The sequence below is a fragment of the Hipposideros armiger genome, unplaced genomic scaffold (genome assembly GCF_001890085.2).
Source record: "Hipposideros armiger isolate ML-2016 unplaced genomic scaffold, ASM189008v1 scaffold_583, whole genome shotgun sequence".
Lineage (NCBI taxonomy): Eukaryota > Metazoa > Chordata > Mammalia > Chiroptera > Hipposideridae > Hipposideros > Hipposideros armiger.
Genome location: NW_017731933.1, coordinates 451,792 through 468,568, shown reverse-complemented (window position 1 = coordinate 468,568; position 16,777 = coordinate 451,792). Strand labels below are relative to the sequence as shown.

Genomic DNA, 16,777 nt, shown 5'->3' with positions numbered 1-16,777 from the left:
ATAATGATTGTAAAATGTGAACTTTGCCAGCCATGTCACAGGTCCCTAAACATTGGTCCATACAGACTAGACTGAATGTTCATTACCAATGTATTATTCTTCTTGTTCTGTCATGTAAAATGAAAACACTTAATTGAACACGCAATTAAGGAACTGTGTCTTCATTACCACGAAGGCATGTTAGAATTCACAGTGTTGTTTATCGGTACATTCATATTTACATTTTTTATCTATCGCTAACGCACATGAAGCTAAAAGGAAGACACTATATCATGACAATCAATTTCTGTTAATTGTTACAGAGAATGTATTTGAATGCGTTAGCCTTCAAAAGCACATGGCTATTTTTCCAGTTGCCCTAACTAATTTCCATAACAATGTTGATATATTTTACATAGAGAGTAAATATACACTGGATATACAGGTTTTGTTAAAATTCCAAAACAATGAAGTAGATAAAATGATCAGCAACTTCAGACCAACTTTATCTTCTCTCAAAACCACCGACAAGGCAACTTAATGGCTTCTCCAGCCCTTTAGGAAATTGCATGCTCAGTAGAAAGGGACGGCTGAAGCATATGTTGTCCAGGCTTTAGAGTAAAGAGTAGAGTGGGAAGTGGAGAGGCCTTCGTCTGAGGAATGGCTGATGGATGCTTGGAAGCAGCCACACTTAGGCTTATTCAGCACCTGTGAGAGAAACAGAAAGCACAGGTGTAGGGACTCCAAGCCTGCAGGCTCAGTGACTTCCACGGCCCTGCTCGGCTATTTATTTTCACTTTAGCAGTGTTAGTACTACCAAAAAAAAAAAAAAATCAAACCATGGTGCTTCCCTAATGTGTAGGCAGTACAGGAGCACCAGCCATCTGTTCCAGCCCTCATCCAACAGGGACTGGGTTGCAGCTGTATTTTCCATCCAAGCAGGAGCTGTGGAGTCAGAATATGGAACGCACAGAAAGAGCTGAAACAATTCTGTCATTTTCTTAAATGCATATTAAAACGAGACAAAAAAACCCCACATAAACTCATCTTTATTCTACACCTTTTTTTCTCTACAAATCATTCCATGAAGTAAATGGAAACATGTATAAAATAATAAAAAAATAAATAACATATTGAATTATTAGAAAGTTATTTTTGTTATGAACTTCAGAGTCTTTTTTTTTTCTACACTCCTTTCAACCTTTGAAAAGGAGAGAGAAAAAAAAAAGAACAGAAAGAGCTATTTTCCTTTAAGAGTACACCTAAAGGAAGAATATTTTATCGTTAAAATATTTTGTTATGCACATTTCTCACCATTTTAATTTAACTGAAAAACAAAATTTGCTGGCAAGGGAAAGGGGAAGATCAGACACCTTCCCATTTCTTCTTGAGTCACCTAGTTTTAGTAAAAGATGAAACCCCACTTGGTAGATCAACCCAAGCCATCTTTCTTGGCTTGGGTGCCAGTGAACATATGGTTGAGAGCTTGTTACCCCATCAGGAGGTGGCGGAGGTCTGTGAAACCGGTCCAGTTTCTGGAGCATGAGTAGAAATTGGTATCTGCTCCATTGCTTATAGCACTGACAGATATAAAGTCACACCCAAGGGTGGGATTTGCTTATTTCCTGTCCACGCTGGGACCCCTCACTCATCGTTTTCCTATTCTGTTCTCATCTGCCTGAATAAACAATTTTAACTGAATTGTATAGATGCTTTCCCTTCACCTGTTACCCTCCAACATACATACATATGTACATACATACATTCATATGTACAACATATGTACAATTCAAGAAAACCCTGCAGAGCTCAACAATCCATATGTGCTTTAAACAATGTCCTCCTGTCCCATTATTTTTATTCAGTAAGTTAATTTATATCTCATACTTATAAATATATCCATAATGAACCAACCATATATTTGTAAAGTATATAAAATATACTAAATAAAACATGGAATTATTAAAATTACTATGAGCATGAGAAAGGACAGCTCCAGAGAACTAAAAGCGATCTCCTTTACCCTGCTCTGTCACAGAAATGCCAGCAGAAATTTTGTCAACAGAAACAAATAATAATAATCATAATGCAGTTCTGGTATTAAAATATATTTTTTTCTGGATGCATTATATGTTTGTTTCAAATTATCCTTGAGTTTGTAATTTTTATATGTATAGTTATATTTCAAATTATAAAACATTTACTAGATTTTTGATAAGAATTCAAGCCTAATTGTTTTGACACATACCAGCTTCTCTTATATTTCTTATAATTTTCTTAGACTTTTTTTAGTCAATGATTGGATTTATGATGAGGGAATGTATTTTGATGACGTTGGTCAATATATATTATTCATTACTAAGACATTATAAATGCCTAAGGCCATGATCATAAGGCTGTTTCTAATTGTAAAGAATATAACACTGTACATGTGTATAATATATAAACAAATTATACATATATAGCTTTACATATATGTATGTGTATGCATAATTGATAATCCGTATTTTCCCATAATATGTGCAAGAGTTCAAATACCAAAACTAGAATATGAATGTATCTCATGGATTTTACCTCATGAACTCATTAAATGTATCTCTAAATAATTGAAGGATTAGCTTAAGGAGAATAAAATAGCACATTTATTAGAAAGTAAACCCTTTCCTCCTGAAACAAATTATATGGTAATGTTATTATAATTTTAAAATGAAGTGTTTCCTCTTTTTCAAAAATCATGGAAGAACAACCTAGACTTTGTATTGTATTTTTTTTATCTTTTGAAAGTTGAACAGTGCTGAATAAATCCCATTACAAATAAGAATATAATTTATTGTAAGATGTCACGCACATCCTAAAATGCATGCTCTGCCTCACACCTATCTCTGGAGTAGACAACATTGATTTCATGAGAATAATGATTAGTGAGTGAAGAGCTGGGGTTGAGTCGTAGCTTCTCTGCTTATTATCCCAACTGGCCAGTCTATTTATTTTCCTGCATTTCTGTTTCCTTACATATAAAACTGAGAAATACTGTTTGACATTTTTATTACTTCTTCAAGTATATAATAAAGTTTGGTATATGGTTTAGATCATGGGTCATTTAAACTACAGCCTGTAAACCAAATTCAGCCCGTTGCATGTTTTGATATAACCTGCATACTAAAGAAGGTGTTTTTTTAAAAAATTTGTAAATTGTAGAAAGAATTTTTAAAATTAATAGTTTGTGACACTCAGAAATTACATAAAACCCAATTTCAGTTTAAATAACTAATGTTTTATCAGAATACAGCCATTCTCATGCATTCTTGTATTGTATATGGCTGTTTTCAAGTCGGTAGAATTGAGCAGGGGCAAGAGAGAATAAGGCACACAAAGTCTAAAATATTTACTAGTGAACATTTACAGGAAATATTTGTGAGTGTCTGGTTATGATGTTGGCCTCACCTAGTACACTGTGAATGCTTTCGAAGCAGGTTCTGGGACTGTTTCATCTTTAATCACACAGCATCTATCTCGGTGCCTATTGTAATGATCAACTGTGGTAATTCACTGGGAAGTACTCCATAAACTATAACCATCTGTAGCCATGTTAATTGTCATTATAAGTATTTGAAATTATTGGAACAAAAACTTCTCTCCCTAATCATTGCTTTTATGGAGGAGATACTTTTTGGAGGTCTTTACATCACCAGTTTCACTGGAGAACCCGTGTCTGTAGTCATTCTAATGAATGTTCATTAACTCTGGTGTTTTTATTGTTGCATTACCGCCTTAGTGTAACGAACGTCCTAGTACACACATCAGTTAGCACACATATAGGTATATCTGTGGGAGAAATCTACACGTGGGATTGTGATTCAAAGATAAATAAACCTTTAACTTTGGTACATATTATTATATTCCCTTCCATAGTGGTGCGATATTTTGCAACTCTCCCAGTTGTATAAGACTATTTCTCTACAGTAGTGCCAACAGATGAGGTTGTAAAACTTGAAATTTTGCAAATATAATCAGTGAAAAATTGCATCTCTGTGTACTTTTAATTTACATTTCTCTTCTGATGAGTGAAAGTTATCATCTTTTCATACGTTGGGGTATATGAATATTTCTTTTTTGGTAACTAACTGACTCTTTATGACCCTTGATTTTATATTCTTTTGTTAGTCTCTTAACTTATCAATACTAGTGGCAATATATATATATATATATGTATATATACACATATATACATATATATATATAATTATTCACCAGTGATATGTCACCAATAATTTTTCACAGTTGTTATATGTGTTTTGACTTTGTTTATGATTTTTGCTGTATGGAAATTTGTTTTAATATAGTAATTCTTAACATTCTTTTGTCTGAAACTATATTTTTATTTTGTTTGGATTCTTCTGACATCTGACGATATTGGTTCAGAATTAGGGGCAGTAGATAAAATGCATTCTTGGGACCTTAATATCTACAGTTCATCACATATATTAGAAAATATCACTTATTGAATATAAAGAATGCTGTAAAAGTGGAAGTGCTTACATTAGAGACCAGATATTATAATTTAGTGTACATTTGAATTCTTATTTTTAGCCACAAGCTATGGCTGTGCTGCATAAATATTATATCTCATATTTACCAATAGACTATCCTACATGTGCAGATTGTAGTTGCAATGTATACTGACTCTTACTAGTGTATGAAGGAGTATTTAGTCATATGTAACTGGTAGGCTCTAATGAAGCACATACACTGGAAACAATGTCTGTTAACACACAACTGCTAGAAATAAGCTTCATATGCTTTTAGTCGTAAATGTGATTGGCAAAATGTTGTGTGCCATAAATACATATTATTTTTATTTTAAAAACTTTATAGGTTGACTTCTTTAACTGGCAAAGCATTCTTATATAAGAAATAATGGAAACTCTTTGTTTATTCCAGGATATCTGTAAGTAGATATTGTCCACAAAGCATTACTTGATAATTAAAGAGAATGGAATAAAAAATAACCAACAAGAGATCAGAGATCAAAAAGTGTGTTCCTACCAAGCAGTGTCTTTTAGGTTAAAGTATCTAAACTAGTAAAAATATTATGTTAGGGTCTGGCCTGAGTTAACATTAAATATATATTTGATGATAAAAGTTAATAAGAACTTAAACATTTTCAGAACGAACAAGTGAATTACATTCTCCATCTTTGCTTTTCTGAATTTGTGGTGTATCTGCTTGTAACCATTATATGTAGAAGATACTTCTTAGATCTATTAAGAATCCAGCTACTAAAATTCTACCCCTCTTACTGCTCTCTCTACCCACATCCTATATGTGTGGTTAGATCACCCTAAAAATTATTCACAACTTGCTTTATTAAAAAACAGCAACAACAAGCATATAGAGAGTAAGCAAGGAATTGTAACAGTATAACGGAGTTAAGAAATCATCTTGCCAAATCCCTTTAGTAATAAAAAGCAACGATGCTCGAAAGAGTTAAATGGACTCTTTATGGGAAAAGGGATTAGTTATGACACTGTCAAAGAATAAATTGTAAGATATCTGATTCTTTAATGAAAATTAATTTCTAGTATATAGTGCATGAAAGTCCCCTTTCACCATCACTGTTATTGCCATTATTCTATATTCTTTCTTTAAAAGAGAGCTTTCACATCTCTATATGAAGCACTATTGTTTCAAATTAAATAAATGATTTTGAGGTTAAAGGGAGAACACATTATGTAAAAAGGAATGGAAATGTTCAGGCTTTTCAGAAAAAAAAATACAATAGCTTTAATGGCATCACGAACTCTGAATTGAAAATTAATTGCATAACAAGGAGCGGTCCCAATTGTCATTTAATATTGTCAAGATAATGATTTTATCAACATTTTTTATCATAACTTCCTTGAAATGGAAAACTTCCTGTATCAAAACATGACATCTGAATTTCATAAAATGACAATGTGATGACATGATGTCATGTGAAATTAATTATGGCACTCAGTTTGATATGGATATAACTTTCTCAATAATCATCATAGAAATTTAACTGTTTACATCCAGATCTATAAGAAATTGAGTGTATAAAAGAGGAATTTGATTTAGCATATATTATATTTAATTCAGAAATTTAGAATTATTTTTAAGAAATCGTATTTCATTAAGTTTAATTGTATTTTTAGAGAATAAGTGATATTTTATTTGAATAATTTTAAAAGTGTTTAAATTAATGAACAGCATTTGCATTCATTATATACAGCATTTCTTACTGCTAACTGGCACATTTTTAAATGGTCATTAAATGCAAAGCAATACGTCTGTTATGGGCACATTGCATATATTTATTCATATTTATTACTATACAAAAGTGCCCACCCGTGTGTGTGTGTGTGTGTGTGTGTGTGTGTGTTAGTATCAACAGTGAGAAACCAGAGATACCTTCGACCCCGGGGGGGCATTTGGCAATGTCTGGACACGTTTTTCACTCCAGCTAAATTGTCCGTTAATTACAGTTGGCACAATCACTAGTGTCCAAGATACTTAAAGGGTCCAGGAAAATGTTAATTCACTTTCAAATGAAATTAAGATATGAAAATAAATATAATTCAGTCTATACTGTATTAGTCTTTATAGCAATACCACTGTAAATAGAATTTATCGTTTTAATTGAAAGGTCCATAAAGGCAAAAGGCCCAAGGGTCCGTGCAAGTCCTAATGTGGTCCTGATTTTTGGTTGTGACATGTAAGGATGTGGTACTTCTGGCATTTATTATAGTTAGTAGAGGCCAGGGAGACTGCTCTATGCTCTGCAACACAGGACAGCAAGCTCCTCTGCCCCACGCAACAAAGACTTACCCAGCCCAAATGGCGATATGTGTCAGTGTTGGTCTGATATTGACATTCTTATATCCTGTTCCTCTTGGTCAAAATGTGTTTGAATATTTTGGCCATACTATATATCATTATAATGATACTTACATGTGTCTTTTATAATACACATACAGATGAGTTTTAACTTTTAGTATGTTTATACATTCTGACGATTTATTTTTCTAAGTGATGATTATATTCCATTGTTTATTGTAACTTCTAATAGACATGGGTATATTACTACCAGCTTATTTTATATTTACTGGTACTGTGTTTTTGTTTGCTGTTTTGTTGTTGTTGTTGTTTTTTTTTCTGTTGTACCACAATGACTTCTATTGGGATTTTTCTCTACTATAACAGTTTGGAAGTTTATGGGTTGTTGTGTGTTTTTTTTTTAATATATTCGTGCTTGATCTTAATTTTTTATGTGCATTCTTGACCTTACAGGTCAAAATTTTATATCTCTATCTACCTGCTGTATAACAAGTACATAGAATGGTCAAAGTTTTATTACATTATTGTGTTTTCTACTTTTTACATGCCTACTATGCCAAATTGTTTTAAGCTACACAATCAGACATTATTCCTCTTACTGTTATTATTATTAGTATTAATGTACAAAGTGCATTTATTTATATATCTAGTATATTTAACAACTTTTTACTCCCCTTCATTTCTATGTGAAACTTTTTGGGTTCAGTTTACTTAGTGCAATGTGACTGTGCCCTCTGTCTTTTTAATAGGTACTTTATAAAGCTTAAAATTGGTAACTATAGTCATTCTAAATGACACAAATAGCTTAGGATGTTTAAACACTAATCACTTTCTCCTTATTCATGTTATATTTCTAGTATCATTTTTTTAAATTAAAGTTTGTTGGGGTGACAATGGTTAGTAAAGTAACAGGTTTCAAGTGGACAATTCTGTAATATATCATCTATATATCACATTGTGTCTAGTATCTTGTTTCCTCATTTAAAAAAAAGTACTTTACAGGTTTTTTATTACTATTAAAATTATTTCAACATTCTGTCTTTCTTAGATTTACCCACATTTACCAGTATCTTTTCTTTTCATTGCTTCTATGCCTGTTCTTTCTCGTGGTTTGATTTTCTTATTGCCTATATGCAGCCTTTACTGTTTTTTGGCTTTGTTTTTTTGTTTGTTTGTTTTGTTTTTTTGTTTTTAATTCAGCATGGGACAGCAAAGGCTCTCTTTCTTTTTTTTAAATTTAATTATTATTTTTTGTGTATAGGATCCTAGAGTGAATTTTTCCATTATTGTTTTTTTATTATATACTGTATTCTGGACTCTAATTTTGATAATGAGAAGTCTATTGAAACTCCATTTTAAATTTCTTCTCTTTCTCTTTGGTTGGTATCAGGATTATCACTGTGTCCCTCGTGGTCTGTAGAATCACTGATGTGTCTAGGCTACGGATTTTTTTTTTTTTTTGGCTTTCAATCTGTCTTGATCTGGGTATTAATTAGCTAGAGCTGCTATCACAAAGTACAATACTATAAACTCACTGGCTAAAACAACAGAAATATATTTTCTTACAGTTCTGACAGTTCTGGAGGCTAGAAATCTGAAATCAAGGTGTCGTCAGGGTTGGCTGCTTTAGTGGTATCTGGGGGATGGATTTTTTCTACTCATCTCTTCTTCGCTTATGAATGTCTCTCTTCATGTTAACATGGTGTTCTTGCTATATGAGCATCTGTATCCAAATTTCCCCTTTTCTTAAGGACATCAGAATTTTGGATTAGAATCTACATTAATGACCTTATTTTAACTTGATTACCTCTGTAAAGATCCTATCTCCAAATAGGATACTGAAGGTGAGATCTTTATATGAATTCTGTGCATAAAAATCCAAACCAACAGTTGAAATCAGCAGTTTTCGTATAATTATTAGGATTTTATACTTCATAGAAATATGGTATCCATTATTTCTTTGAATTTTCTTCTTTCTCATTTCCTGTTACACCTATGTGATAGAATTTCGGTTAGATTTATTCTTAGCATTCTAATGCTCTCTTCAACTAAGTCAAATGTTAAGTATGCTCTTTGACTTAAACATGAGTATTAGTGACTATATTTTTAAATTTTTAGTTCTTTTGGTTCCTTTCCCCATTTTTAATAGTAATTTGTCCTTTCATTTTGACCTCTCTTCTCTTATGATTTTAATTATTGCAACCATCTATTTAACAATCTTGCTATACTTTTCTAATTTTGTTTCTTGTGCTTGATGAATTTGCATATTTCTTTTGTCTATTCACCATCTGTCATGGAGATTTGATTCTGGTATGCCTTTTAAAATGTTATTTTCACTTGTTTTCAATAGTGTGTCATGAGTGATAATGGGGATTTTGGTGAGTTTCCTCCAAAACAAAGCTTGAGAAATAGCCGTAGAGAGCCACTTCACTTTTTTTTCAGCAGGCAACCAATTGGTTTCATAAATCTGAATAGATATTAAATTTTAATTTTTAACTACTGTTTCTCATCCATACGTTTTATATAAATAACAACAAGAACAACAACAATGCTAAAAAATAAAACTTATCTACCTTTTATCTAATCTGCAAGCTTGGGTTTCAATTTATTGCAGGGAACTTTTTTTCTACCAGGAACTGCTAACAGACTACAGCTTTCTTGCTACTTTTTGAAGCTAGTAAGCAGTCTAATTTTCACGTCATGGAGTTGACATGACTGAAAGTCATGTTTTCTAATGTTCAGGGTAAAAGCCAAATTCTTGGTATCCAGGGCCTGTATCCAGTTTAAATTCCCCAAAGATAGCAATCTGGATGCCAGTTGAAAAGGACCTGGCAGGTCCTAAGCCCTCTCTTCCTTGCTTCTCCACAGTGAATGATATTTCACTGTTTCTAGCTCAGTTGTAGTGACTTTAAATTTTAATTTTATCCATCGTTTAAATTGTTTATAGCAAAAAACACCTCTTTATTATCTTTGTCTGACATTTTTGGGGTCATATCTTGCTTCAGGTTTTCCTTTGCACAAAAATAGTAGGTGGATTAGATAACGTTCTCAATATCTTTTCTAGATATAAATAGTACTATATTTTACACAGAATCAGAGATGAAAATCCAAATGTTACCAAAATATGAAAGAGTTGAAATATGCATTTCAAAAATCCTTTTGCACTTTACAACTAATTATAGAGTGACTTATTTCAATATGTATTTGCCCTAAGGAAATGAATAGTTTTCAACATGGGTATTATTCATAGGAAATCTGTTTCATTATTTTATTGATTTTTTCCATGAATATTTGAACATTTAATTGCACTGGACCTCACATAACAAAGGCATTTAATCTGAAAGGTAAGCCTAGAGGGTTTTTAAATACAACCAGGTGTTTTTTTTTTTCCTTTTATTTTAAGTTTCACAAAGAAAATACCAGACATTCATTATAAAAATTACAAAGTAAAATATAATAACTGCCTTTCTTCTAGGATTATTTGTATTTCCTATATATGGTTTATCATCATGTTTATAGACAATTAGAACAGTATACTCATATGGTATGCAATTTTTTTCTACACTAAAAAATAAAATAATAATATAACAAATAAAGTACTAATATAAAATATTAAAAATAAAAATACCCTAACTTAGTCATACTCTTTGGTTTACATTATTTGGAAATATAGCTTGATTACAGAAGTACCATCACAGTAGATAAGGAGGAGGAAGAATCTCGAGGAGGAGGAAGTGAACAATGAAATCTGATTCTTGAGTGAGAATAAAATAATATGGTATTATATAATTTCTAAGAAGACAGACTTTATGTTAAGTGTTCTTATCACTAATAATAATAATAATAATAATAGGGCAGGAGACATTTTTGGAGGTGAAGGATTAGATATGTTTATGGCATAGATTGTGGTGATGGTTTCATGAGTTCTGTACTATCTTTAAACTCATCAAGCTGTATACATTAAATATGTGCAGCAGTTTGCATATTAATCATACATGAATAAAGTGGCCTTACAAAAGCAAAGATAACAATACAATGAAATCTTTAAAAATTAGGGATTGTATTTTTCAGTTAGTTTTTTACCTTGGAGATTATTTTCTCCTGAACAGCCTTACTATGTCCAGGGGGCTGACTCACATTCAAGAGGATTAGTAGTAAGAGAGAAAAGCTATAAATTCATGTGAATCCATGGATTATTTGTAGTAAACCTATTCATACTCGTCAGCGCTCTCAGTTGTTGCCTTCTAGCCATTAATAATCCAGAGCATGTGAAAACTTGCTACTCATCATGCTGCTCCTCTGAATTCTTTTTACCTGCTTTAGTGATAGACACAATGCTTGTATTGGTAGGTAATATCCTGCTGGATTTTGAAGAACACTGTCTTAAACTAGCTGAATAATAGGAAGTGATTTACTAACTTGCATACCTGCAGAGCAAGCAGGCTCCACGTGCCGGTAGAATAAAAGATATGAATGATGCTATTAGAATTCTTCCTAAAGCTGCAAACTCGTAAATTATATGTGAGGTCTAATCCCAAGATTTGCAGATGACAGTTCAATCAGTCCCTGTGCTCTGTTACGAAAAAAATAGATGTCCTTACTGCCAGCTAGGTATAGAGGGATTTCCAGTGCCCAAATATTTGTCAATTCCACATATAGGGCCTGTCCTTTAAAACCTCCCATTTCTAGGTACTAGTTTCTCTATCATTCAGAGTCCATAGATTGGAAACAGTCTACATCAGTTAACAAGGAAAAGATCAAAGTAAAATATAAAAATATAAAACAATATAAATTCATTTTATGAAAAAGGCATGTACCCTTTCTTGAGCCTTCTTGGTCTACAGTTCAAGCACCATTATGGAATAATGACAGTCAACCTGTGGCAAATAACTTAAGCCCAGACTTTCCAATTTCAACTTTGGGAAAGATCGAGAATAATAATGTGCTTGGACCAGTGCTGTCCAACAGAACTTCTGCAATTATGGTCCCAGTTTATATCTGCACTGTCTATTATGGTAGCAATTGGCCTCATGTGGATACTGAACATTTGAAGTATGGCTAGAGAAACTAAGGGACTGAACTTTACATTTTATTCATTTCAATTTAGCTACTTGTAGCTACTGGCTACAATACTGGACATTGCAGGTTTAGACTGCTTAGGAAGGAAACTTAGCCTCACATGCAAAATATATTCTAAAGTATGAGTTTATGAAGGTCACGCAGAATCATGAGCATACAGAACACACTAAACAGTATGGATCTAAAAGTCTAATGTTAATAAGTAAGAATGTCATAAATACTGGGAGGGTCAAGTCTGACTCTGTTTCTTGGTTTCAAATAGCCTACATAGTTATTGTTCATTGTATGTGTATGTGTGGGGGTTTGTGTGTGTGTGTTGTTGTACGCAAACCATGATTTAATAGATCACCTTGACATCAGCAGAACCTGGCTCTGAGTAATTAGATATTGGATAGCTTAAAGATTGGCATAAACAGCAGTGAGTCAGCATTGAAATAAAGCAGGAACCAAGAAAGGCTGAGTGGCTTACAAGCAGCCAAGCTGATACCCAAGGAACAACTGAATGCGAACAAAAGCATTACCATTGACACTTCTGCCGCTGGACTTGTGCTGCTGCTGCCACTGTCTTTTTTATAACACGTAAATAGCATCTGCTCTGCCTCTTGTTCTTTGTGTCCCTTGGTCAAGACTCAGAGTTCCAGACGAAACTATATGTTGACCCAGCCTACGTCACATGAGTGGCCTGGCTGCTCCAAAGAGGGAAGGTGGACAGTCTGGCTCCTGACGGGTCTGTAAATGAGACAGAACTCTCTCTCTCTTCTACCAAAAGCCTCACAATGGGGTAATGATTTTTCCAAAATCATATGGGGGAGTTCATAAAAGACACACTTATACACACACACACACACACACACACACACACACGAGTGTAGTTTAAAATACTTTCCAAATTGTATGGAAAAGTTGAACACATTTGACTTTTATTTCAGTTCATTATTTCATTTTACTAAGGGCATCTCCATGATATAGTCAATATTGTTCATCCTACTTTGAAATAAATAGGAACTCAGAAAAATTAGAGGCCACGTTCTTTCTTTTTTGAACTCACTTCAAAGCTCACCGGCTTTCTTTTGAAGAAAGGAGTATTCTTATATGTCTATACGTGCATCCTTACCCAGTGATTGATACACTTGTCCTGGAACAGCTCATCTGCTCGGTAATTGCTTGTACACTTCATTAGCTGCTTTGCGTGCCTGGCTTCTCTCTCTGTGGTTATATAAAAAATATGAGAAGTACTAAACACACCCATAGTATTCAAGGCAAAATAAATGACTTTTAATTAAAGTGAGAGGCCACTACACAGAAAGGAAATGCTATAAGAAATGTACATATATATTTATACTTACGAGTTTATGCTGTGTTTCCTTTTGCTTCTAGCATTGCTGCCTAACGTTACTCTTGTTCTTTGGACCCTGTCATTACTGTTCTGTTGAATTCAGTTGACTGTGAGAAGCTTTGAGTTTTATTACTATTATATTTTTATAAACATTTAGATGTAGAATCAAATTATCGGCACAAACAGCATTAAGTAAACATTTATGTTTCTAGGGGGAGGAGCGTCCTGCGCAGTGCAGCTGTGCAAGACTAAAGGCGCTTTCCGGAGAGCTGTTCATTTGCATATAAGTAGTTTGTATTATGCGCTTTGCAGCTGCACTTCTCTCTGTGTCTATAAGAAAAGTTGAAAATAACAAGGAGAAAAGTATATGCTACATTAGGTTAATGTGGTAACAACACAGCTTTTATCTGGTATATTGCACTGTGGGACAAATATTGATGAGGTCTAGAAATAGCTGTGCTCTTCATCCTTGTTTGCAGGTTAGAATCAGGTGGAAAGTTTTTAAAAGCCCTCAAGTCAGACTGCACATCAGCTCAATTAAGTCAGGAAAACTGAAAATAGGACCCAATGTCAGTATTTTTAAGCTACCCAAATGATCCTAAATTAGCATCATTCAGAACCACAGGTTTTTAGGCTAAGTTTACTGATGATATATAAGGATACCTTGGGTAATATGAGAAGAACCTTTAATAGTGCTGGAGATCACTACTTTGTTTTAATAATGGACATATGTAAAATACTGATCATTTAATGGAACATATATATGCTTAATTTTTTTACATGGACTTGTATAATGCTGAAACTTCTAAATGAAAGTATTCTTCCTCTTTTTAAAAAATGCATTGTTACATGAGACAGAGCATTTGTTCTCTACATACTTGTCTTCATGTTACCTCTGTTATCTTATTATGTTTGTCTTCATTTTTGTTGATACAATACATGTACGTGGGGGAAAAGGCAAATTAATATAAAAGCAGCTATAACAAAATTAATATTCCTCTTTTTCTCTACCATTCCCATCTCACAGCCCTTCTTTACAGATAAAAATAAAATCTGTACTTAGTGGTTTTATTTTAGTGTGACTGTAGTTTATCTTGACTTCCTGCTATGTCATTAAGATGGTCTGCTGGTTGGTTTACGAATCCTATCTCTTTTTCGCTTCTTTCCATATTATTTTATAATTAATTCCATAGAACTTTCCTTGGTTGTCTTTCTAGCATATGTGCAATACTGACATGTTTATTCCTTCTTCCTTTAAATATAGATAGGGTACAATTGCTTTCTGCTTTCGAGGATAAGAATATAGAAAACCCTATCAATGGCTTCAGAAGGCATTAAGATAGGTGATGGGAATTTGGGATACCTTTATCACCAGCATCCTCAGTTACTTCACCCAGAAATTTTTTATTACATTTATTGGGATAATGTTGGTTAATAAAATTATACAGGTTTCAAGTGCACAATTCTATAATACATCATCGCATTGTGTATTTACCACCCAACGTCAAATCTTCTTCCGGCACTTTGTATTTCCTCCCCTCCCCACTTTCCCTCGGGTAACCGCTGTGCTGTTGGCTGTGTCTGTGAGTTTTTGGTTCTTTCTTTGTCTTGTTTATTTGGTGCTTTCAGTTTTATACCCCACATATGAGTGAAGTACCCTCCGACAGAGGATTGGATAAAGATGTGGTGGTACATATACACAATGGAATACTACTCAGCCATGAGAAGAGATGGATTCCTGCCACTTGTGACAACATGGATGGATCTTGAGAATATCATGCTAAGCGAAATAAGTCAGACAGAAAAATCAAGAACCATATGAGTTATCTTCCAGATATCTTAATTCAAATTTTTCTTAAAAAAATGTACATGCAATTTTTCTAAGAATATGCACTATTTCTTAGTGCATATTAGAGGCTTATGGCTAGCTGCTGAGTGTCTGCTTGGGTATATCAAGTACTTTCCCTGTAATTTTTCTATTATGTTTTAGAACAACAGCTCCATTATATTTGGTATTTTTTATTCTTAATTTTTTCAGGAAATATGCTGACAGGCCAAAGTCCTACACTGCAGAGTCTTTCTAGACATTTTTCAGGATAATGTGCTTCTATAGCAACTATTATTACGTCATTTGCAATTTGTCTTTGAGCAACTTACTAAAATATCTTTTGTGTTGAGAGCCTTACAAACCGTACAAACTACTTCGCAAAGTTTTTAAATCTTTTAAATACCTTTTATAGTTTAATGAGGCTTCAAGGAGAAAAAGCAATAAGTTTGTGTTCAATCCCCCACCTTGAGTTGAAAGATTTCAGGAAAACTCACATAAAGGAAAATGTGTGTTTTTTATGTTATACTGTTTCTTGAAATGATAGGTGGTTTTCAGATTTTACATGTGCAAAATATCAGGGCTATGCAACCATCTGAAAGATGCTGTGTGATATCAGCATTATTATCAGAGCCAACTAAATAGTCACCAATTTTAACTGACTATTGACTTCATTGTTTTCATTGTGTTTGATCTTAGTAGGAAAAACAAACAAACAAAAATCCCCTGGGATAATAATGGAGCAATGAAGGCAGTTTAATACACTTTCACATCAGTAAATAGTTGTGTTTATATATGCTATGTAATATTTCTACATTCCACCCCCTTTTTCATCATTCCTTGAGATATTTTATCATATTTATGCTTTATAATGTATTTATCTAAATTTCCAAATATAGAATTTAGCCAACATCTTTAACAAACTCACAGAAAAGTACATCTTTAAAAGACACTAAGACACTAAGATTTATATGTTAACTTTGTAATGAGTGGAAATTGAGTCTCAGCAACTACTACGGTTTACACTTATTTCTGGTAGAAGCCCAGAGACAAATAGGATGATCTTTAGAGATATCTTCTAAAGTTGCTATAAGATATGACTTACAGTGATGAAAATAGGATGATCTTTAGAGATATCTTCTAAATATGCTTTAAAATATGACTTATAGTGAAGAAATAAGCTTTCTTTATGCATGCTAGTAAGCAGAGACTTATTTTGTTTGTGTCCCTCCCCACCCCAAATAAACAACAAGGATGCTTATCCATTAAGCGTGTTTCCAAAGTTCTGGATTTTATCATATATTGTTTTTCAACTAATAGCTTTTTAAAATTAAACATTTTATTGAGATAATTATAGGTTCATATGTGTAAGAAATAGCACAGAGGCACCTCTTGAAAATCCTGCCCAATTCCTCCCAGCAGTCATAATTTACAAAACTATATGTTCACAACCAGGATATTGACATTGATACAGTTTACCAATTTTTTCAGATTTCTAAAAGTCTCCTGGTAATCATTTATGTTTTATGTTTATGTGTGGGTATTAAGTTCTATAAGGGCCAGCCGAGTGGCTCAGTTGGTAAAGAGCTCACTCAAGGGTTTGAGCTCTGAGCAACGGCAGTTTGAGTCCAGCCCGAGCTGAGTTGCTGCTGAGTTGCCAACAGGTGGCAGGATGTCTCAGCTAAAAAAAAATATATATA

The 16,777-nt window shown here is 33.2% G+C and overlaps 1 protein-coding gene across 3 annotated transcripts in view; it reads left to right on the top strand.

The window, feature by feature from the left end:
• Positions 1–16,777, top strand: part of LOC109371665 (cadherin-18-like) — a 455,237-nt gene that overhangs the window by 358,565 nt on the left and 79,895 nt on the right. The window lies entirely within an intron of this gene.